The sequence below is a fragment of the Rhinopithecus bieti genome, unplaced genomic scaffold, assembly GCF_001698545.2.
Source record: "Rhinopithecus bieti isolate Rb0 unplaced genomic scaffold, ASM169854v2 scaffold_32982, whole genome shotgun sequence".
Taxonomy (NCBI): Eukaryota; Metazoa; Chordata; class Mammalia; order Primates; family Cercopithecidae; genus Rhinopithecus; species Rhinopithecus bieti.
Genome location: NW_016814002.1, coordinates 280,768 through 304,851, shown reverse-complemented (window position 1 = coordinate 304,851; position 24,084 = coordinate 280,768). Strand labels below are relative to the sequence as shown.

Below are 24,084 nucleotides of genomic sequence, written 5' to 3'. Positions count from 1 at the left end.
TCAGGAAACAACAGGTGCTGGAGAGGATGTGGAGAAATAGGAACACTTTTACACTGTTGGTGGGATTGTAAACTAGTTCAACATTGTGGAAAACAGTGTGGTGATTCCTCAAGGATCTAGAACTAGAAATACCATTTGACCCAGCCATCCCATTACTGGGTATATACCCAAAGCATTATAAGTTGTGCTGCTATAATGACACATGCACACGTATGTTTATTGCGGCACAATTCACAATAGCAAACACTTGGAATCAACCCAAATGTCCATCGGTGACAGACTGGATTAAGAAAATGTGGCACATATATACCATGGAATACTATGCAGCCATAAAAAAGGATGAGTTCGTGTCCTTTGTAGGGACATGGATGCAGCTGGAAACCATCATTCTCAGCAAACTATCGCAAGAACTGAAAACCAAATACCATATGTTCTCGCTCATAGGTGGGAACTGAACAATGAGATCACTTGGACACAGGAAGGGAACATCACACACTGGGTCCTATTGTGGGGAGGGGTTAGGGAGGAGGGATAGCATTAGAAGATATACCTAATGTAAATGATGAGTTAATGGGTGCAGCACACCAACATGGCACATGTATACACATGTAACAAATCTGCACATTGTGCACATGTACCCTAGAACTTAAAAGTATAATAAAAAAATATATACACAACACAATTATTGTTCATCATATAGTTATTCTTTTATGGAGATACATAGTCTCTAACATACTGTGAACTTCTATTGGGCAAGGAATAGCCCATTTTATTCATCTTTGTATATCTAGGTACTAGAAAATATCCAATATGCAATTAGTTAATCAAATATATTACAATTTTCTCCATGTCCTGCTGAATAGTTTGGATGCACATTATAGTTAATGATTTTATTGTCACAATTAAAAAATTATAAATGCATGTATTGAATAAATAATGCAATAACAACATTAATGAAAATCAAAAAAGGGGTAAGGAAAAAATAGTTACAAAAAACCCTCTAGCCTAACAGATAAAGCATCCTTCCTTTTTCTATAATAGCTTATGGCTCTTTTGATTTGTATAGTTTGTTTTATAGTGTTAAAATAAAATGCAGAGTAGTTTAATATCCTATTCTTTCTCCTAAAACTAGATACAGATTTTCCTCCATCTGAAAATTATAAGTTTTAATAGTTGCATATGATTCCATTGAGTGGAAATACATAAATTTATTTAACTAATCCCCTACTATTGAACACTTAGGTTGTTTTCATTGTGTGGTCTTAAATATAATGCTATAAGCAAAAAGGATGGATTGGTAGATGGATAAATAGATGGCTACATGGATACATACAAGATAGGACAAATATAGTAAAATGTCAATGGTAGAATCTGGGTGGTATACATATGAACAATTCACTGTGAAATTGTTTTAATTTTCTATGTGTTTGAAAATTACCATAATCAGATGCTGAAAAACTAAGGCCTTAGTGAATAAATATATTTATTTAATAAAATGTCAACTTCACAAGAACAGGGATTTTTGTCCACTTTGTTCATAGGTATATTGCTACTACCTAGAATAGTGCCTAGAACATGGAGGTGCTTGCCTTGTAATTTTCTGATGAAAAGTGAACTTTAAATACTCTAATGCCAAATCTCTGAAAATCAGATTCTGCTCTCTCTCCCTCCCTTGGGTTTATTGTTGGCTCCTGTCATGGGTTTTGATTGTTCAGTGATTTTTCTAAACCATTTGCATGAAGACTGTGTTCTTTGTTACGTGTGGTCACTGAGGTCTCTGCTGTTAGCTTAGTGGTCAGCTAACAATTTGACAGGTATTTCTTTAAATGCCTGTCAAAGAAAAGGAGGGGAGGGGAGGGGGGAGGGAGGGGAAGGAGAGGGGAGGAGGAGGGGAAGGGAAAGGGAGAGGTGGTCCTCAATCTGTCAGCCCAGGCTGGAGTGGCAGTGTATGATCTTGGGCTCACTGCAACCTCCCCCAGCCTCCATGGGGGTTCAAGTGATTCTCCTGCCTCAGCCTCCCACGTAGCTGGGACTACAGGCACGTGGCATCATAACAGGCCAATTTTTTGTATTTTTTAGTAGAGGCAGGGTTTCACTGTGTTAGCCAAAATGGTTTCGATCTCCTGACCTCCTTATCTGCCCATCTCAGCCTCCCAAAATGCTGGGATTACAGGCGTGAGCCACCACACCCGGCCGGAACACCATTATTTTTTATCTAAAGGTTATTGGTGCTGGAAGGTTTTGTGGTTGTTTATTTTGTTTGGTAATTTATCCAGGCTTAAATCAGTAAAATACATCTCCTTCATGATCAGCAGTCTCTGACGTCTTCACTTGGATTTTTTTTTATTCTTGTTTTTATTTTTAATTCTGGCTTCCCAACGGTTACTCCTGATTCATTGTAGCTAAGTTTTCAGCCAATGACTGGATAGTCCTTTTGCACAAATATATTGAGTCAGATAGACTTCCGTTCTCTGTTATCAGATCTTAATATGGGTAGGGAAGTGCATTCCACGGTTCAGGCCATTTTCAAGTCTTCTCTGGCTTTTATAGTCTGCTTGGCCTTTTGTGCCTCCTATGCACATGTGTACAGCCTGAGGGTTGGACAAGAGTATATAAAAAGCTTAGGGTCTCTTTGGTATCCACTGTGCATGTGCTCAGTGGTAGCCGGAAATATCTTGGTCCCAACCACAACCACCACTTCAGGCTTTTGGCCCGCATCTGGCCAAGATCATCACTTTCATTGACAACTCTTCAGGGCATATTAATCACTCATGACTCAAAGTCCATGAGTCTTGTTTGACTACAGAGGCACAACCTGCCCACGCCCCAAAACTCCCAACCCTTGCAGATTTTCCATACAACCAAATGGAGAGGGTGGGAACAAGGTTGCTGTAGATTCCAACTATGAAGTTCAGCAGTTGTTGAAGCATAAATCCTTCTCAAATTGTTATATTCTATTTAGATGTTAGGAGTACTAAAATGGTTATGATTTTATTTTGTTGGGGATTTTTTGTCCAGCCTTTAGCTGCTTTTTTTGGAGAGAGGATTTATCAACTTCCTCACTCTGCCATAACCTAAAGTCCCCTCTTTATTCATTTTTATTTAGAGCAGTAATTCTTAAAGCGTGGTCCCCAAATTGGCAGGGTCAGCATTAAAAGGGAACTTGTTAGAAATGCAAATTCATGGACTTAACCTCAGACTTACTAAAACAGAAATTCTGGGCATAAGGCCCAGTAATCTGTGTTTTAACAAGCCCTCCAAGCAATTCTGATGCACATTCAAATTTTAGAACCATTAATTCAGAGCATATTTAAGATAATACTTGTAATAGAGTTCTTCTCCCTGTTCAAGGGAAAAGAGACAAACTTAAGAACTTTTTAGGTGTTTTATCAAAGTTATCTTGTATTATTTTTTAAAGGATGAATTAACCATTGGCATATCCTTTGAACTCTCGAGTATAAAGATTGGCATAAAAAATTTTAGGCCAAAGACAAGTATTCCTTGATATATGCAAAGAAACACTAGACAGATTTAAGAGCACCAACCTAAATATTATCCAGATATACTACCCTGGCACATCTAAACTTGTGGGAGTTGAGATTTAGTACTGCTGCTGCCTTCCAAAACTATATACTGTACATACTTCAAATTTTCCCACTTTTATCATCTTCATTAGAAAGACTAGCTGTACCAGGACTATGAAGATATATTCTTGTATAACTGGTACATATGTTCCTAAAAGCTACTTTTCAAAAATAGAACTGAATTTTATAGGCATAAAGCCATTATCAATTAAACCAAAAGTATCCTTAGAGTAATCATTTTGTAATTAGTGGTTTCTATATCTACATGAAGACATTTTTAAACAATGCTTAGCAAAATAATAAAATAAAATAAAAACAAATTTTAGAATGCCCATAATATATTTATGCAACATTTTTAAACAATACTGTCTGTTATTTGCAGATACATATGTATACAAAATTATGACAAACAAAAGTTGTACACCAAATGATAATGATTTTCTGTGAAAGAAAAATGAAATTGAGAAAAGAAGTCAAAGAGGACTTCAACTTTATAGCTTATTTTTGTTATTTATAAATACAAAAAAATTCTCAGAAATTCTGATTATTGAAAATACTATTTTATCAGAATGAAGGTTAAAGAACAGGTACTGTAGAAGATTCAAACTGAGAAAAAAGGAGAGACAAGCCTAGAAATTCCTAGCTTAGCACCACTGATTCTTCTATTCCCAGAAAATAACTCTTAGGGGTAAAGCTATTTCCAGAGGATGAGAATTAGACATAAGGATAAGTTGGAAATTCAAAGAAGAAAACCGGTTGCCCAGAAAAAATCAGAATACGAGGGTTTAGAGACATATAAATCCATGGATATACTCCTTATTCCCCTAAGTAGTACTAAGTTAATTTGAACTCATGAACTTACAGTACAATGATTAAAAGAGGAAGATTTGGAGTTGGAGAGTTTTAGTTAAAATACTGGGTCTACCCAATATTTTATTCATCCTAACCTCACTGAGCTTTTGATCTTCCATCTGTAAAATGAGAAGAATAATACCTATCTATTCAGAATATTTAGATAATTATCATAGATAATGTATGTGCCATTCTTACACAGTGTCTGGGACAGAGCACCACCCCATAAAGGTTAGTTATTACCATCATTTCTTTAGCCATCTGTCCAACAGCTAGTTGGCAGGTGCCTATTACATGTCAAATTTTCTACAAGATTCTGAGGATTCAGCAAGTGAACAAAATAGAAACAGTCCATGTCATTGTGAAATATGCAATCTTAGAGGGAAGAGAGATAGTTACCTAAGAAAATTCAGTGACTTTGATGGAGACACAGTAAGGATAGTGCCCAACCATCCAGGGCATGCAGAGGGGCCTGCTAGAAGATTCCTATGTAGAGATAATCTAATGACAGAGCAAGGCTTTTGTACTAATGGAGATGTAGAATTATTCCTTGTTTAACAAAATCTGACTGGTAAATTATGCTTTTTCCAATCATACTAGAAATGAAATCTGGAGCTTTGTAAAAGTCTTTTTGGTCTATGTCCTGCAAAACTGACCCGGCAGGCATGGACATCATACCACATTTATAAGTGTGAGGCCTTTGGTGTGTTCCGCATCCAGGAAGTTGCAGAGTTAGTGGATTTTTAGTCTAGTGGGGGCTTTGTGCCCCTCATGGCTATTTCTGAGAGCTTTTCGTTACTCAGAAATAACCATGTGGCAGAAGCTGAGAGAGTATTTTAGCTACAACTCGTGAAACACCACTTCTTGTTCATCTTCTCCTGGAGAATGTCCCAATATTGTACACTTCTTAGTCTTCTTGCATCTCTCTCCCAGTTGTTCATAGCTGAATCCACTGATTCTCCCCATGCATAAGCTCCACTCAACTCGAGTCCCAAAGCCAGTTTTGGAGACTCAGATTCTCTAGCAGCCTCAACCTTCTCTGAGCTAATCTGACTTGGGTCACCCTTTCAGACCTGGGGTCTGTATACTGACCTCAGTGGGCTCCAGGCTATTGCCAGGTCTCTCCTGCTGCCATTTAAACTCACGGTCAGGTGGCCCTGTGAGGATACCTGGTCTTCCCTGTCACCTTCCAGGTTGCAGCACCACCCTTCCCTTGTGTACTCTAAGCTTCTGCTAGGTTTTTCTTTCCCTGCTTCTTTTTCCAGGCCTGACTGCCTGCTGGACACACACATTGGGTGGGCCATTAACTCATTCTGTGGGATCCCTTGTTCCTCCCCAGCGCCAAGCATGTGCCTGAATAGAAAAATGCTACTGCTTCTGGTTTCCTTTCACATACCTTAAGAGATGGCCTCATCATCTGTCCTGTCCTGAAGACTGCATTAAGCTCACCTTCTCCTAGACTGGTAATGTTGCATGAAGCTGGAATTCTTCATACTCTAGTATATAATTATTTTTGACTCTGGGTATTTAAATACTTGAAAGAAGCTTCCTTATGATGACCATTATACATACAGATGAAATGAACTACTGTTAGAATATTCCTCTATCTTTGTATGTAAAATCCTCAGATTTCTGAGGGGTTAATTAAAGCACAGATATCTATATTATCTTTCTGTAAAACAAATTCTCTTCTACTATACTCAGATATCTGGATTTGTGTTATCCAACAATTCAGTTTATTCCCCTTTATTTGGATATACCATCACCATATCTTGCAATTCAGCACCTTTCATCTTTCAGGTTTACACTGTAACATTAATGATAATGACAACTAGAGTAATAATCATTTATCTAACACTTTGTAGTTGAAAAACATTTTACAGAGGGCAATTAGTTATTCCACACCTGTAGAAGTAGTTAGGTATCATTATAACCATCATTTTAGAAGAGGAAACTAGTACACAAAACAATAAATTTGTCCTAACTCATTAAAAAAAAAATGACTTCTGACCAAAGACAGAGCTGCAGCAATAAAGGATCATGTAACCTGAGGGATCTGCAGTGCCTGTGACATGACCCTGAAAATCTTGAATTTGTTGCCATCAAGAACTGGCCAAATTCATTCATCCCTATAGTATCTTCAGTTTGAGGGGTAAATGAAGAAGAGGATTCTTAACAGTGCCAAAAACAAAAAAGACTATAAAAGTGGCTCCCAAAGAAATTGCCCCACCTTGTATTACTGTGGAGCTACATCAGATAGTAAAAAAAAAAAAAATCTTTTCCATAAACTGAAGGAATATAATGTAGTCATCCCAAAACATAATAGGCTTGACCTGCAGTATTTTGCTTGCAATTTGTTTCCTACTGTGTACTAATAGGTCGCATTCAGAGACTCTTTGGGGATAAGTGGTTTAAATCAGGAACTCAATAAACTTCTCTTTTTTATAGTTTTAAAAAGATTTTACCTTTAACACAAGTAGATAAGCTACACAAGCATTATACTATAGCTACTATATAATTAAGAAGATATGTAGACATATCCTGGCACCTGTTAGAGTACTTCCTAACTTTAACATATTTGTTTGTAGTTATTATCTGAATTTCCAACCATTTAGGTGTCATTTAGCTAGCCCAACACAGTGAGAGAACTTTTAAGAGCCTAGAATTTTTACCAAGGTATTTCCACATCTGAAAAGAGGGTTTCTATTATTGTTATTTTTTTTCTTTACAACCTTTGATTCCTATCTTTGAGCATAATTTACTAATCTCAACATTTTCTGAAAGAATGACTAAACATCTATTTGTTTAAAAAACAGTTAATTATGAAAGAAACATACAAATATAAATAATATATACCAATTATAAAACTAATTTTTAAAAGGCAAACTCTAAAAATCAAAAGCAAAATGGAAACAAGTGACCTTAAAAGAGTATCCAGTTAAGAGCACCAACACATACAATTTTTCTTTAGTTAAATCTTATTGAAGCTAAAACAAAAAAGAAAATAGAAACGCATTGTAGGATAACACGAGTATACATATTAGTAATATGATGTCAATGACAAGTTACTTGTAGTATGCAAAAGACAAATTATTAATAAATTAAAATCAAACTATGAAAAAGGAGAATGACGTAACTGGTGAAATACCCTCAATATGGTAAAACATGAATGAAACAACAGGCTTTCCCTCTTTCCATGTGATCTATAGAATGTAAATTTTCTGTATTTCATTTCTCCATGTGCAATATGAATATGCATATTCAATTGCATATTGTTCTCTTTATTGCCCATTTAAAGTAAATATATGTAAATATACGAGATCCTGGCTATACAAACTTTTTAAAACTAAAAGATAATACTATGATAAAAATAATTACTGCATAAATATGAATATCATCCTCAGGTTGCCTGCTATAACCATTTCTCAAGTTTGGGGTTTTTTTTTTTTTCATTTAGAAATCACTTGAAGATAAAGAGATTAACTTTCCAAAGTAAACTGGTCAAAACCAAACTATATAAACATGTTGAGAATCCAGGATGAGACAGAGTAATATCTCAAAGCATCTACTATATGTGATAGAATGAGCCAGGGGTATAAAGATGAATATGAAATTACCCACTCTCAGGAAGTTTCTGCCTTAATGGAGGAATAGACACTTCCAGGCTCAGGTATGGCTACAATGAGGAGCATTTAATCTGCATAGGGTTGGCCTTTCAACAGGGATTTTCGATGGGAAAGTTCACTTAGAATTGGGAGCATGTGTAGTAAATATGATGAATAACTTTGAAGTTTAGCTTTAGAATGAAGGGATCACAGTAACCAAAGTTGGAAGTGTAATAAACAAATTATGTCCGTGGAATTGCCGTTACCATAGGAGAGATCAAAGCAGATGCATGGCTTGGATTTTGAACCCTCCCCACCTCACCTTCCTCCACCAGGAAGAGCATCTAGAAGGCCTAATGACAAACGGCAGGCAAGACTAGAGCTACCATGGCTAAGTTAAACTTTTAAGAACAAGAATTAGACAAGCTCATGTAGAATGAAGAAAACACATACTAGAAATCTAACTGGAATGAGAAGCTGCAGAGATGGTCCCTAGACTTGACAAGCAGGCGAGGTAATCAGAAGAGAAAGTAAAGCAGGGAGGAGCTCGCACTGGCGATGACCACCAGACTTTGCCCACGTTACTCTGATGGAGGTTTGCTACCCACATCACCAGCACCAGAGTTTCTTTCTTTTCTTTTTTTCTTTTTTTTTTTTGATACGGTCTCCCTCTGTCGCCCAGGCTGGAGTGCAGTGGCCGGATCTCAGTTCACTGCAAGCTTTGCCTCCCGGGTTCACGCCATTCTCCCGCCTCAGCCTCCCGAGTAGCTGGGACTACAGGTGCCCGCCACCACGCCCGGCTAGTTTTTTGTATTTTTTAGTAGAGACGGGGTTTCACCGTGTTAGCCAGGATGGTCTCGATCTCCTGACCTCGTGATCTGCCCGTCTCGGCCTCCCGAAGTGCTGGGATTACAGGCTTGAGCCACCGCGCCCAGCCAGAGTTCCTTTTTTCAGTTCTGCCCTAACACTTTTCACTCCATTTTAAGTGGCATGCTGGGACTGTCAAAGAAAACGGCTTAACCAAGGCCTGGATGATATGATGGCAGAACAGTGAGGAGATGGCAGAGCAAGATCTCTACAGCAAAGAGTAGGAGATACATCTGAATAGATCATGACGTTCTGTTTCCTGAAAACTACTACTCATCATTCAAGACTGCTCCTGTGTCACCTTTTCTGGGAAGTCTTCCCTGACCACTATAAACTGTTGACTTTCACTGTTCTGTTTCGTTTTCCCTGCATGAAGAACCTATTTAGTTCTTAAGATATTAATGTGTAAATAAGTACTTATGCCTCTGGCTGCACTTAGTTCTAAGAATCTCACCTACACTGACTTCAAGGCTAGTATACAAGAGGTAATCAGTATTTGCTGTTGACTGAGAAAGAGAAAAAGAAAGAAGGAGGGAAACAGGGAAAGGAAAGAAGAAAGTAAAGAAGGAAGGGAGGGAAGAGGGAAGGAGGAGGGAAGATGGGGAGGGGGGAAGGAGGGAGGGCAAAAGTAGGTTGGCTCAGTGTGTAACTGAGTGTTGTCAGACCTGGCCTGGCTCCTGGTCCCTAACCCCCTTCCCTCTTCTTCCTCACATCTGGGCCTCCTGGCCTCTTTTAGCAGGCTTATCCGCCCATAGTGCACAGGATCAATCCCACCTAAGGCAGTCAAGATTTTTTTTTTAAGAGACAGGGTCTCACTCTGATGGCCAGGCTGGAGTGCAGTGGTGTGATCATGGCTCACTGCAGCCTCAACCTCCAGAGCTCAAGTGATCCTCCCACCTCAGCCTTCCAAGTAGCTGGGACCACAGGCATGCACAGCCTTACCTGGCTAATTTTGATTATTTTTTGTAGAGATGAGGTGTCACTATGTTGTCTAAGCTGGTCTCAAACTCCAGGGCTCAAATAATCCTCCTAACCTGGCTTCTGAAAGTACTGAAATTACAGAGGCATGAGCCACCATGCCTGGCCAAGGCAGTTAAGATTTAAACCTTATTTTCTGTGGTTTAGCATCACATCCTTTCCTGCATCTCTGCTCCCTGCCTGAGTAAAAAGGCCAGAGCCCCTGCGTTTCTCCTGCCATGCTGCTCTCTCTCAGGACTGAGAGGCTGTTGCTGTTCCCCAGGCCCATGTCTGGGGCCCCTCCCCTGCTGAGCACAGGCCAGCTGGCAAACTCACTACTAGTTATGCTTGACTGACTCTCCTGAGGGGCAACCCCCAACACTCTACCCTCTGTAAACTGCCTCAGTCCCTCACTGCTGACTGCTATCCTAAATTCCTCCCAGCATGCCTGAAGCCTGGCCACATCTGGAGGTTTAACAAGAGTGAAACAGAATCACTGCGGGATGTTGAGCACCGGATATATGCTGGGAAAGCCGTTGTGTATGTGAAGGGAGGGTGAGAAGGCGCTCCACTCTGCTTACGAATCCTTAAGACAAAATTTATGAAATCATTCCCTCTTAAACACATTCAAAAAGCCCTTTAAACACTTTGCTCTTTATGTTAGGAATTCCAGGTAGCAACTCAGATTTTTTGTTAAAAGAGTTGTTTTCAGGGTATCTGTTCTGCCTTTTAAAGAAGTCATCCAATGCCCATTCTATTAATGTGAAAGCATCATGTTAACTCAAAAGACTATGCCAGCAGAATCCTTGGAACATCTGAAAGAATGTAGACAACTATAATTGCTCTAATAATTCAGCTGAACAGGGATCATGATTGGCCACAGGGAAAAGGCTGTGTTTATTGACCAATCAATAATCAATACGGACAAACAATAGTAACTCAATTAATCTTTGCTGAATGAATGTGTGCACATATGTGTGTTTGTGTTTAGAAACAGATGATGGGTGTGTAGAGATGCACAAATACTATCTATGATATAACAGCACTTGGTTTATGATTTCACTCTTCTTTTTTTCTTTTTTTTATTTCAATAGCTTTTGGGGTACAAGTGTTTTATGGTTACAAGGATGAATTGTGTAATGGCAAAGTCTGAGATTTTGGTGCACCTATCACCCAGGTTATAATTTTATTCTTTTTCAAGCATGCATTTTGGTACGCCACACAAACCACCTCATTGTATGAAAGGACATTAATAACAGACAAACATTATGAATCCTCTCTGCAAGGAGAACTATCCAAATCAGAAATGAGGGAGATTAGAGGAGCAGCTACTAACGCAAGGTACTGAACCTTGTCCATCTTTGGGCCTACTCTAAGGGGCAGAAGGAAAGCAGGAAGCCATCAGAGGTGGGAAGGCTCACAGTGTCCGCTCTGTTCTCGCGTTGGACAAATGACTTTGCATGCATTGCAGATGGGGCTGACTGCATAGGTAACAGCACTCGCTTATTAGACAACAGAACTTATCTATTAACCTGCCACAGAATCAACTCAGGAATAAGCTATCGAATTACAGCACTGATGCAAATATATGTATTTTTTATCTATGTGTATGTATATATGATTAAAATGGCAGCCATAAAGCTATGTGTACAAAAGACAGTAAGTTACCACTCTGTCAGGAACCGTCATTTTAAATGTCTAGCATTATCCCTCAAGTACTTTGACAGACTGGAGGAGGAAGCACATCCCATAAACAATATCCTGCTTGGGTTCTATCAGCAGGTTCTAGTTTTGTGTTAAAACTATTACATCAATGAAAAAGAAAAGATATCTAAAGTAACAGACTGTAAATTTTGTTCCTGTCTGGTATATAATGATCCAAAAGGAAGTGAGGAACTAGCTCCTTTGTTCTGATTTTTCTTTCTAATGCTACTTCTTTATATAATTTAAGACTGGCTATAATGATTTATATTTTACTATATATTCCAAAGGTACCAGCATCACAGGACCTTGTGCATGTACAACATTCTTATTACAGATGGGTGAACATGTATCTAAAATGCAATGTCTTCTAAGACTGAATCTCAAATGCACAATAAAAGGATATGAAACTGGGAAGCAATCCAAGAGTACTATAAGACAGTGCCATTGTATTGACTTCTAAGCTATCAATAGATCTTGAGACTTGTGAAAATAAGCCAAGGAATGCAAAATCCATATCTTAACTGTATGTTTTCCTGTCCTCTCACTTATTTTTCCTGGTGTAAATGGAGTTACCCATCTGTGCATAGAAAAGCAAATCTGGAGGGCAGAGGCATATTAAAAACTACAGTGCCAGGGCAAGCAGCCCTGGAGTGGCAGTCAAGAACACTGTCTTCTCATTCCAACCTTGCCCTATAAGCTATGTAACCTTGAAGAAGTTTCTCTCAACCATTAAAATAACAACAGGTAAAATAATATACAGGATACTGTTGGTAATAATAATGGAAAGTTTGTCAAAAAATTAACGGAACTTCAAAGATTTTTAACACTAATGTAAATGTTTCCTGCAAAGTACAATTCAGTCACTATAGACCAGCTACATATTAAATTAAGAAATTAGTACATATCCATCTCTGCCTTCAACTTATTTATATATAAACAGAAATGATCAATTTTACCAAACAAATTGGTAAAATCGGTAAAAGTTACCAAATTTTAACTGAAATGACTGAGTAGAAGTAATCACATCACCTATGCTCATTACAATGAACTGCAGTCAGTGGCAATACATTCATATAAAGATTGATATCTAGCTCAAAGATGAAAATTCACATCAATGTGAAGTAAATCTCTCACTTTAAAATCAGCACTGAGAGGATGATACGTAAACATTTTTTAAGTCTTTCAAGGGATCTGTCTCATTGGTGGTAAGCACTCAAAAAAGAACAACAAAATGCTAAGATTTTATGGCCAACACAATTCTGCATACAATAATTTTGTCTACATTTCACAATCAGGTACTACTCATACAGAATATGGGGAAAGCTCTCCTGAGGACCTAAACAATGGGACTTAGGTCCCATTATTATTTTTGTATGTAGTGTCAAATTTTCTTGATCAAACTGTTTAGTCAATTAAAAAATTATTCTCTTGAGGGACCTTTGAAGGGATATTAACTCATGTTGAAAAATGGACTTGTTGATTAAATCCAAGAGAATTACATCAATTCAATTGCTTCTTATTAGATGATTACTAGCTGTTACTTTACAAATATCACTGAGAGGATTAAAAAGATTTGTCATAGAATCAGAAGGTCAAAATCAGCTCAGAGAAGGCTAAAATATTCCTTAAATTTAATTTTAAATGCAGCTTTCCAAAATCAGACATGTTTTAGAGCAATCTTGACATCTCCAGAAGTGCATACATAAATTTAAACCTGTCAATGACCTACTTTAATGAAAGAAACTACAACCATCTTAAATACTTGTAATTTATCTTTATGATGATGCTGAGTTGCTAATTTTATTATTCAAAAAATTATAAATGATGACAAATTGAGCAAAATCAACCATCTAGAGGAAGACATTAAAATAAAGACTTTAGCTAAATAGAAAACTGGCCTATTCCTGAATCTCTTATAATTGCTAGACATTCATAAATCTTCTCACAGAGGAGAGAGGAATCATAAGAAAATACAAGCCAAATCACTAGAGTCAGTTCTATACACACCAACAATACATACATATATTTAAAGAAAGCAGTTTGACAATATAGAGGTAACCACCATGGCAGGTACATTACATTGTTTTCCTCAACCTCCACTCTCCCCCTCCTCCTTAGTAAACGGAACAGTAATTTTTCCCAATGAGTGTATTGCTTCTTGGAATAAAAGACGACATGCTAGGAATGAATACAGTCCAGATTCAAAGATAATGTGGGATTCTGCTTAAAGAAAACTGACTCATGTTTGGGAGCTCACTTTTTTTTCACGTTTTGCCTTTCCTACTTCTCCTGACCTGTACCAATATTTATGATGGCTAGAGCTCCAGGAGCCATCCTGTACCCCGAGGTCGTCTTAGCATGAAAGCCATGCACTAGGAAAGAACAGAAAAGTAAGAGCTGAGTCTCTGATGACACCACGGAATCACCATACAACCATTCCAGCCTGTATCTAGACTACCTTTACATGAGACAGAAATACATTTCTATCTCTTTTAAACTACTGTTACTTTGGACTTTAATGTTTTTTACTTTTTCTGTTATAGTGGCTAAAGTGATTTTAACTAATATAATTAGTCAAGTCAATTTTTTGAAATACTCAAAAGCAGTAACTGAATCGTCTACCTAATTTGTTGTTTTAACTTGATATATGTGTTTACATAGACTCAATGTTAAGGTAGTAACAGTATTCGTGAGGTTTCTTAAATTACTAATAGATCTTGTAAGGAAATCAGCACTATGGACAATTTATCTTAATAATGTTTTCTTCACCTATTGTAAGAGACAGAAAGAACAAATTACTGGGAATTCAACTCCTAAGGAAAAATTTCCCTTCTAATTCCCCTCAAATACAATAACAAGTGCAATGAAACATCCTACAGAATCATATTTTCTAAAATAACTTAGAAAAGAAGAAAAGAAATAGACATTTATGAATCCTGCACTATTCCATGACTTAGTTACTTAGCAGATATTTTTGTTTAATTCTCACAATAAACACTTTAGATAGTTAATACTGTCCTCACACTTTAAAGATGAGGCAACTGAGGCTTGGAGATATTTACTAACGCTTTCATGGTCTCCACACAGTAAGTCCAATTTCAAATCCCATACTCTTTTCATGATACTCTGGCATAGAACATGCATTGACATGTGACAATATGAAGAGCATTTTCTAGTTCAAACACTTTTCTATTTTTCTTATGTCCAAGATTCTGTTTTTAAAAAACCAATTGTTCTTAAAGAGCAACAAAGGTTAAATGTTTAATTTCCAAATAAAAATTACAATGAAACCTCCTGATGAAAGCCTAAGGCTCTGCACAATCCTATCTATTTCAACTGTATGTAAGAAAAAAGGAAGAGCAAGAGAGGAAGGGAGAAAGAGAGTGACAAGAAAAGAGAAAACAAACCTAGTTATGTCCATCTGGGCCTTATATGAAAAGGACTCTGTTCTAATTGTATACTTTTTTCTCTCCTACTATATTATATATACTGGGGCTATGAAAGCTTTCATCTTCCTAACCTAGAAATAAAAATACAAATAGTTACAAGATTTTAGTATCAAAAAAATTCCCAGTACAGGAATCTCTGTCTCCCTCAGCTCACTTTGATCTCCTTTTCTTTATCCTCTAACTGAACAGAAAGAAAAGCAGAGTGTCAACAGTAATTTCTTTTTTATTTTCAAAGTAAGTGGCTGATATATTAAGCTCTCAGGCTACAAAGTCATGAAAAGCAAAAGAAAGTCATTATAGTGGAAAAAGAAACCATAGCCTCCAAATGTACTGTTGTTTAGAATTCATATTAAAAATAACTCTGTAATATGTAATGCTCTGTAACTATGTACACACGTCATACATGTGTGTTCATATAGCTTATAGCTGTTACACCTTATGCCAAAAGTAGAAATGCAAAGTTTGACAAGAAGAAAAGAGTACTGTGTATATCTTGAAGTCAATTAAAATGACATTTAACCAAACCAAGGTATTCATATTATAAATTATTTTTGGAAGATTAACATTTTTGTGGTTGATGACTATAGCAAAATTTTCTTTGAAGTGTCACAGAAGTTACTAAACGTCTTGTAGTTGGTATAGCAATAAAAATGTATTGTAAGTTAAGTGATGTTCAGGACTTACCACCTCCTCCTCCAAGAAGACTGGCATTTGCTGTTTAAAACAAAACACAACAAAAGACATTAAATAACATGTATAAGAAATATAGTGTATCAGAGTAATTCAAGATAAATCTGATAGTGATCATATGTCTCATATACATACAGAAACATAAAATATTTACTTTCATTTAAAGACAGCTTATATTACCATTTTATGAGTTTGAAAATTAAAATATTTCACTATTTTATCTTTTCTCTTCAAATGGCTATTTTATAATATATTTCCTTCTAATGAAATTAAACACATATTGAGACTGTTTTATTCTCAATTCTGTATCTAAATTAATCTTCTGAGCTCTCCATTTTATCAAGTAGAATAGAACAATATTATTTAGCCAATTTTAATGATTTCAAAGGACAATGTAACAAAAAAGTATTATAGTAATTAACATTAAGTTAAACATAATGAAACAAAGCTATCACAAAACATTTTGCAGTAAGAAATAACTCTTAAATAGTAACAATGTATTACTTTTTTGATTAACTTCTTTATTTTGAGGAAAGAAATAAACGTTAAACAGTGTTGTGGTATTTCTTACCTATTTATTTATTAGCCCAGCACACACATTTATAGGAGCTAAATAAGTATAAAATAATTCCATTTGGATTTCTTTCACAAGGTCAAATTTTTAGGAAGTTCCATTGCAGGTTTCTGCTGAAGTATTAAACAACCTTATGCCTAAATTTATCCAAATATAATAACCAGAAAACATAATTCAATATACATTATACTGAGCGTTATTCCATAGAGTTCTTAAGTATCACAGGAACTATTTCTTGCCACTAAAACACAGCCCAGCAGTAATACAAGGAAAGTAGGTAGCAAGCAAACTCCCCTTCTTTGTGAAAACTGAGTTACCAAAAGACTTAAAAAAAAAAAATTAGGAAAAAAGAGTAGAAAGTCTTGTACTTGAATTTTAGCATGCTGCCCACAGACCACCCACTTCATAATTTAAGAGGTGCAAATATCATTGTTAATGATTCAATCAATAAATAATGGGTCATTTGAAGAACAAATGCCCATATTCATAGTTCTATGAGGTTAGATATGTGATAGCTTACTGATTATTGTTACACTAAAGAGAATATCATGAAAATGCATGGAGACCAAATGCTATTTTCAATATGTCAATATTAAGAGTGTCAAATTTAGTCTCATATAATCTTCCAAGTATGGGACTATCTAATTGTTGCTCTTGCTAATTGCCCTCAGTACGTTTGTCGCAAACATGTCCCAAGTAGCAATGTCGTTAATCAACCATAAACAAAACTCACTTCTGATGTCATAAAGTCATCTGCCACCCTATCACTCAGGTCTACAAGTCCCTCTGACTTTACCACATGTAAGTGTGTGATATTTACACAGACAGTAGCCAGAATTTAAGGTCCTGCCTTGAATCCAGCTTTGTAGCTTTTGAAGTGGTAACTTATTGAAGAGGCATGAGGACAGACATCAAGAATTCTACTTGGTCTCATATCCGTTAGTGGAAAAGAGAAATTTCATGATCAACCAAACATTTTCTAAAATCTTAGCTACATGCATTTATAAAACCACATGAAATTTCACACTCCTGCTGATTTTTTATTTTCATATTTGACTGAGAACTACCTCCCTATCTATAGGTTTTCCAGTTCCCTGGGACTCCATCTGTTGTCCTCCAGTTTTCACATGTTCATTCATAAGGAAAAAGGTATTTTTAACAACCAACAACAATAATAAATAGGAGCTCTTCACTTAAATTACCATGCTCAGTAGCACAGTAAGACAATATAGTCTATTTTCATCCAATGTTTTGCTCAATAAAGGTGGAGGTTGCCTGTTTTGAGAGCACAGCCCAAGGCCCATCTGTTTAACCAGGCACTTGTCCAATAGATGTGGATGGATGGGTAGGTGTAGGAGTTGGAATTCCAGTTCTGGCCAATCATCAAGTTAGTTTATGCCGAATGTGTGTTCATGTATTATACATAAGCACATCCAGTAACATTTTAACTTCACTGTAGAACTATTTTACAAAATTTTGACACTCTACATAGTACACAATCATTTCTTAAGGTAATTCTATGTGTATTACTATCCATGTAATAGAATCTTAATTTAGGCTGCATAATCATATTCAAAAAAGTTCTGATAACTATAAATCCAATAAGGATTTTCCAACGAATCCATCAAATTTGTCTATTTTATCTATTTCTATTCTCTAAAAAATAACAAAATTTAACTTTATTAGCAAAAATGTCAAGGCACTTTTCTTCAGCAAAAGTGACATAAAAATACGCAAGTAAAGGTGAAACTTTATTGTTATTTATAGTATTACTTTGCCTCCACAAAGCACTCCAATAACTGGTTATCCAACATTCATTGGTCAGGTAGATTCATGTTACTTCTTCCATTTTACAGAGGTGAAACGACTTTTGTGTGTCTAAAATTAATAATAATTTAGTTTCTACTTCATTATCTCCAATAAATTGAGATATATCCCAATTAGATGGAAGCTTCTCCAAGGCAAGGTCTGAGTTTAATGGTTTGGCCTGCATCTAATAAATTTTCAAGACATGTTTTATAATAGTGAGATAATTGGTAGGTTTAGTCAATTTCTTCATTAATACAAGAGGGATTTGTTTACTAAAGTGTGTGAAGAAAGCAAACTTTGACCCTTTTTCTTCCTATAAAATCAAAGATTACTTAAGAAACTCTAAAAGCTTATTTGGAAATGCTTAGTAAGAATGCATAAAATATATTTATGTCCCTATCTAAATTTCTTCCGAGAGGGAATTTTGGACATGCTTCCTATTAATCCTACTGTTTCACAGAAAAAGGAAAAGAAGAAAAGGAACAAAGAAAACTTGAAGTTCATGAACATGATGCCACTATTTTAAAACAAGATTTAAAATCTCTTCTCTGAGCATGCTTATGAAGCAAGACTATTTTAATTCATATTTCCCTGAAATAAAATGTCTCTTTTATTACCAGTGGAGGGAAGGAAAAAATCAAGTTACAGTAATTGTCTCAAAGATTGATTCAATGCAAAACTAAAATGAGCCATTACAAGATAATGAATCTGTGTATTGCACTTTTTCTTCCCCCTAAAATAACTTCACGCAAGGAGATGGAGTTTTACTGTTTATAAAGTGAAAACAACATGAACACAAAATGGAGAAAAGGGTTATCTGAAGCTAATTTCGTAGTGTCAAATATGGAGAATTGATTTCCAATACCCTAAACAAATGGTTCCATTTTTAAAGTTTATGAGAATTTTTTCTTTCATTTGAACCTAGTTTTAATTTTTTTAATTCAAAGTATCAAATTCCTATAGCTATTCACTATTCACTATTAAAGTATTAAAATGAAAAAAATGAATACAATATAGGAATCCCTTTCCTGGAACAATTAGCCTAAATGAAAAATGATCATGGCAGTTGTCAATACCACATTAATTTATGTTCTTCTCAAAATACAAATGAAAAATGCTGGAAGAGGTAACTCATGTCAACCATGAGCCGGGAGGCTGAGGCAGGAGAATCGCTTGAACCTGGGAGGCAGAGGTGGCAGTGAGCCGAGATCATGCCACTGCACTCCGGCCTGGGCAACAGAGCAAGAATCTGTCTCAAAAAAAAAAAAAAAAAAAAGTATTTCAAATACCGTTTTTTCTTTTGCCCAGTAATTTTATTATCTCCACAGCAATTGTTTTCCACTCCATTTCCACCCCACCCAAGACTATCTGCCAAACACACAGGAGTCTGGGAAACGAGTCTTTAAACATTGATTAAAACTATTTGTGCAGGGTTTTGTTTGCTTTTCATCATTATAAAGGAAATTATACTTGTTTTCATCCTAACAGAATCCTGACCACCTAGTTTAGTTTATTTATTCTGCTTTCTTATTACAATAGAGCACATGGGATATCAAAAGGACTGTTGGCAAAAACTTCCCCAGGAGCTCTATTTAAAACACCAATTTCATTCACAACGTGTTATCCCCAAAGATACAAAAGCTGAAATACCACCTTTCAGAATGGCATACATTATATTCCCTAGAGTTTGAAGCTCTTTAAGTAGGAAGTGCTAAAACATCTGATAAATTAAAATCCCAAGGACATGCATGATTCTAGAACCACTTTACATAGGAAGCAACCATCTCACCTGACAGCTGTGAAAATACAATCTATGCAGACAAATACAGCTATCAATTTGGCAACAGGCCTCCGCCTATGCTTTACTAGATTTATACCTCCCAAACAAAATCAACAGAATGCTGGAGATTTTGGGCAATGGTGTAATTTCCTGCTTTGGAGCTGACGAAGCAAGAAAATTAAGAATAGGCTTAACTGATTCACACGTAGAAACCAGGCATAAATACATGATTAATACTTTATAGTTCATGCTACTATAGAATTTGAAGAAGACTGATTTTTCCAGTATCTGTGTTGTTTGTACAAGCTGTCACTCACTATGAAGCCAAAAATAGAATACAATGACCACTACGACTAATAAATAGGTGAAAAGGCATCAGAAATTGGAAGTCTTACTTGGGATGCTTCACATATAAAACAAAATAGAATTACTGTTGTTAAAGTACAAGGGAGGAGCTACAGCTGGTCCTGGTTTGCCTTACTAGGTACTCAATGGCCTCTATGAATATCGTAGCATGGGCAAAAAAAAAAAAAAAAACGCCAAAAGCTAAACAAATAAACAAACAAAAACCCCACTTATTTGGTCCAACCCCTTTATTTTACAAAAGTAGAAAGCTAAAGAGGATCAAAGATGTTGTTAACTCACTTGTCTAAGATCAGACCCAGAAGAGCCAACCATAAAATAGTGTCAACTTAGACGTTTAATAATAACTCCCTCTTAACAAATTATAAACATGTGCATGTGTCTCTGTGTGTGTATTGCAGCCCTCCTGCTCCCCAAAAGTACATCCAAAGATGGTGATAGAAAACAACATGCATGGAGTCTACTGAATGTTACTTTACCCAAGATTGCCTAACTTAATTGTTAAAGGGTGAACTAAAGCATTAGCAGGCAATTCCTACAGTTCTATTATGCAATGCATCTAATGCAAAATGAGAGAAATCAGAATGTGCTACACACCAGTCATCCTTTATGACAGTATATTGTAGATCAATTGTAATTTTGATAATGATAATACTGGCTCAGTTACAAAAATGAGATTACTTGAGTAACGCAATCTGGGGCTTTCCCAAGAGTGAACGAGAATATCTAAATAGGGAAAATTTAGTTCAAATGTTTATTAGTTTTATGGTTATAATTATATGAGACACTTGAACAGTAATTTTAACTTGCCTTTGACAAGAAAGGTTTTAAATAAATACAAACCAATTTTCAATTTAAGAAATGAAAGATGTGCTTATTTGAGAGAATGTGATATGCTTTTAGCCTGATTAAAACATAAGCCTCAACATGTACCCATAGATTCACACTTTTGGGGGAACTGGCTGATTTGTTTCAATAAAACCAGAAAGCACCTTTAAAAAATGTTATCTTACCTAGTTCCAGTATCTCATATTTCTTATAATATTATAGCATCCTCAATTCTCTAAAATAATGAAATAGAAAGTGAGATTTTTTAAAAGGTTTACTACAATTTTTATATTACACTTGTATTTAAACAAACAGGCCAAAAAATAGTTCTCACTCTTAATAAAGATATACGAAGACTGAGATGCAAATGACCTCAAATGAAAAGGACTTGGGGCTAGTGGAAATGCATAGGATGATTCCCCTGAGAATTCTTATTATGCTGTAAAATCCATGAAGGCAGAGGCCATATTCGTTGGTATCAATGGTACAATGCATGATTCCTGGCACACAGTAGGTACTGAATAAATACTTGTTAAATATTATAACAAAGGGAATGAATGGAAGATAAGAGAATGAGAGAGGGGAAGGGGAAAGGCATATTTCTGGGACAGGTGAGAGACCTCCGATAATGGATAATGACTTCTTTACCATTTTGCAGCCAAGTGAGGCTGTGCCTCCAGACTCTTATCATTGACCTTGAGAAAGTTCCTTAAACTCCAGATTAAACTCTTGGAGTTTCTGTTTCTTAAAGAGTAATCACTTTTAATCCTCTCAGCAAACCTGACATGTGCCAGGCTCCATGGCATACATTCATGTGACCATATTGGTCACAGTACAGGTTTGCTGAGAGGAGTAAAAGTGCTAACTTACATGAATGTATGTCATGGAGCCTGGCACATGCAAAGGGTCAGTAAATGTCAGCTTCCCATTCCATGACCTGATTTACAGTGTCATTCCTTGCAACCAAGCTAGGACTTAACAGAAAACCTCTACTGTTTCAGACCAAGTCCAAAGTCGCATTTTGTGGGTCTGGGGCCATGTTCATCTTTGGGAATAGTTTTCTGTCCCCACTCTGAGATGTTCACTGCTATGCCCTCAAGGGAGTTTAAGAAAGAATTTGGGACTTATGTACAGAAGAGGGTGAGGAACAATGCCATCTTCAGATTTTCTTTTTTAATTTTGTGTTTGGGCTTAGGTCAATTAAACAATAATTTGGTAAGCCCGTAAAGTAAATGGATGTGAATATTTTGCATACTATCTATGTTTTTCTCTTCTGGGTTATTTTGATTATTTAGTTCAAAAAGAATATTGGGGCTGGGCACGGTGTCTCACACCTGTAATCCCAGCACTTTGGGAGGCCAAGGCGGGCAGATGACCTGAGGCCAGGAGTTCGAGACCAGCCTGGCCAACATGGTGAAACCCCATCTCTACTAAAAATACAAAAATTAGCTTTGTGTGGTGGTGCACACCTATAATCCCAGCTACTTGGGAGGCTGAGGCACAAGACTGTTTGAACCCAGGAGATGGAGGTTGCAGTGAGCCGAGATCACGCCACTGCACTCCAGCCTGGGCGACAAGAATGAAACTGTCTCCCCCCCAAAAAAAATTGGCATTTTATGCCAGATAACTCCTGTTTACTCTTCAAAACCCATTCTCTGTACTTGCCCCCGTTCTCTGCCCAAGGCCGCTGATCTAGGTACTTGACATCAAAAGGCCCTCTCTTAACATCTGTCTCTAGTTGGGTTCAGTCAGTGGGGAGCCCTGGCAGATGACAGGAGAGATTAGAATGCATTCAACATTTTCTTCCCTGGTTCACTTCCTGTAAGCTCATTGTGAATGGACTATGTCCCTTTAAAGAAGGTCACCGTTCCAATCAAGGTTCTTTACAACATGACTTTTTCTCTTTCTGGGTTCTGATATCCTCCCCCTCTCCTTGTCTCTTTGTGCCTCGGGTGGCAACAGCTGTGCTGTTGGTGACCCCTGGTCCATGAAAAATTCCTCGAGGTTCTCCTACCCCACACCTGGCTCCAGCTCTTGAATTATTGTAATATGACTGCATCATCTGTTTCCTGCTGGGACCTTGATTGAACAGATATGTTTTAAACAGACTGGTCACTGATGGTGGCTAGCCTAAATCTCATATTCCTTCAGAGGCTAACTCTCTTAGTGCAGACGGTTATAAGGATGGCCCCTGTTCTATGTTTCCATTTGAAGAATGACCCATATAGCAGACTGTTTACTTTGTTAATTAAAAAACATAAAATACATAAGTATAACAAATTATATTTAAAACATGTAAAATATAAAATAATACATACTCATTTGAACATGTTAAAGAATCAAGTATATTAAACAAACTCAACTCCTCTTATCTACCATTCCCTTCCACACTTTTCTCCATGTTCTTATAAATATATGCAAATAGTTAAGGCTTCTGAGGTTACGACAAAAATAAAATTGCCATGCAATATAAATTTCTCGTTTATCAATAAATATATCATGGCTCTAACTAATGAAACAATATATAACACAGTATGAGATTCCAGAGTTTGAGTAACACTACTCCCATTACTGATGGGCACTTACATTGTTTCCAGTTGTTGTTAGAGATAATGTTCTAGTAAAAATCTGTGTGTTCGTGTGTGTGTGTGTGTTTGCATATGTGTGTGTGCATCCATATACTGGGGTTTCTATAAAATAAGTTCTCTAAAAAGGGGCTCCTTGTATATTGTTGGTGGGAATGTAAATTGTACAACCACGAGGGAAAACAGTTTAGAGATTTCACAAAAAACTAAAAACAGAGGTACCATATGATCCAGCAATCCCACTCCTATGTTATACCTAAAAGAAAGCAATCGAGGGGGGCGGAGCAAGATGGTCGAATAGGAACAGCTCCAGTCTCCAACTCCCAGCGCGAGCGACACAGAAGACCGGTGATTTCTGCATTTTCAACTGAGGTACTGGGGTCATCTCACTAGGGAGTGCCGGACAATCGGTGCTGGTCAGCTGCTGCAGCCTGCAG

At 36.7% G+C, this 24,084-nt stretch overlaps 1 long non-coding RNA gene across 1 annotated transcript in view; it reads right to left on the bottom strand.

The window, feature by feature from the left end:
- Positions 1-24,084, bottom strand: part of LOC108513546 (uncharacterized) — a 333,457-nt gene that overhangs the window by 193,876 nt on the left and 115,497 nt on the right. Inside the window, exon 2 of the long non-coding RNA XR_001880929.1 lies at positions 15,703-15,732. This is a non-coding gene — a long non-coding RNA (uncharacterized LOC108513546). The remainder of the gene's footprint in view (positions 1-15,702; positions 15,733-24,084) is intronic.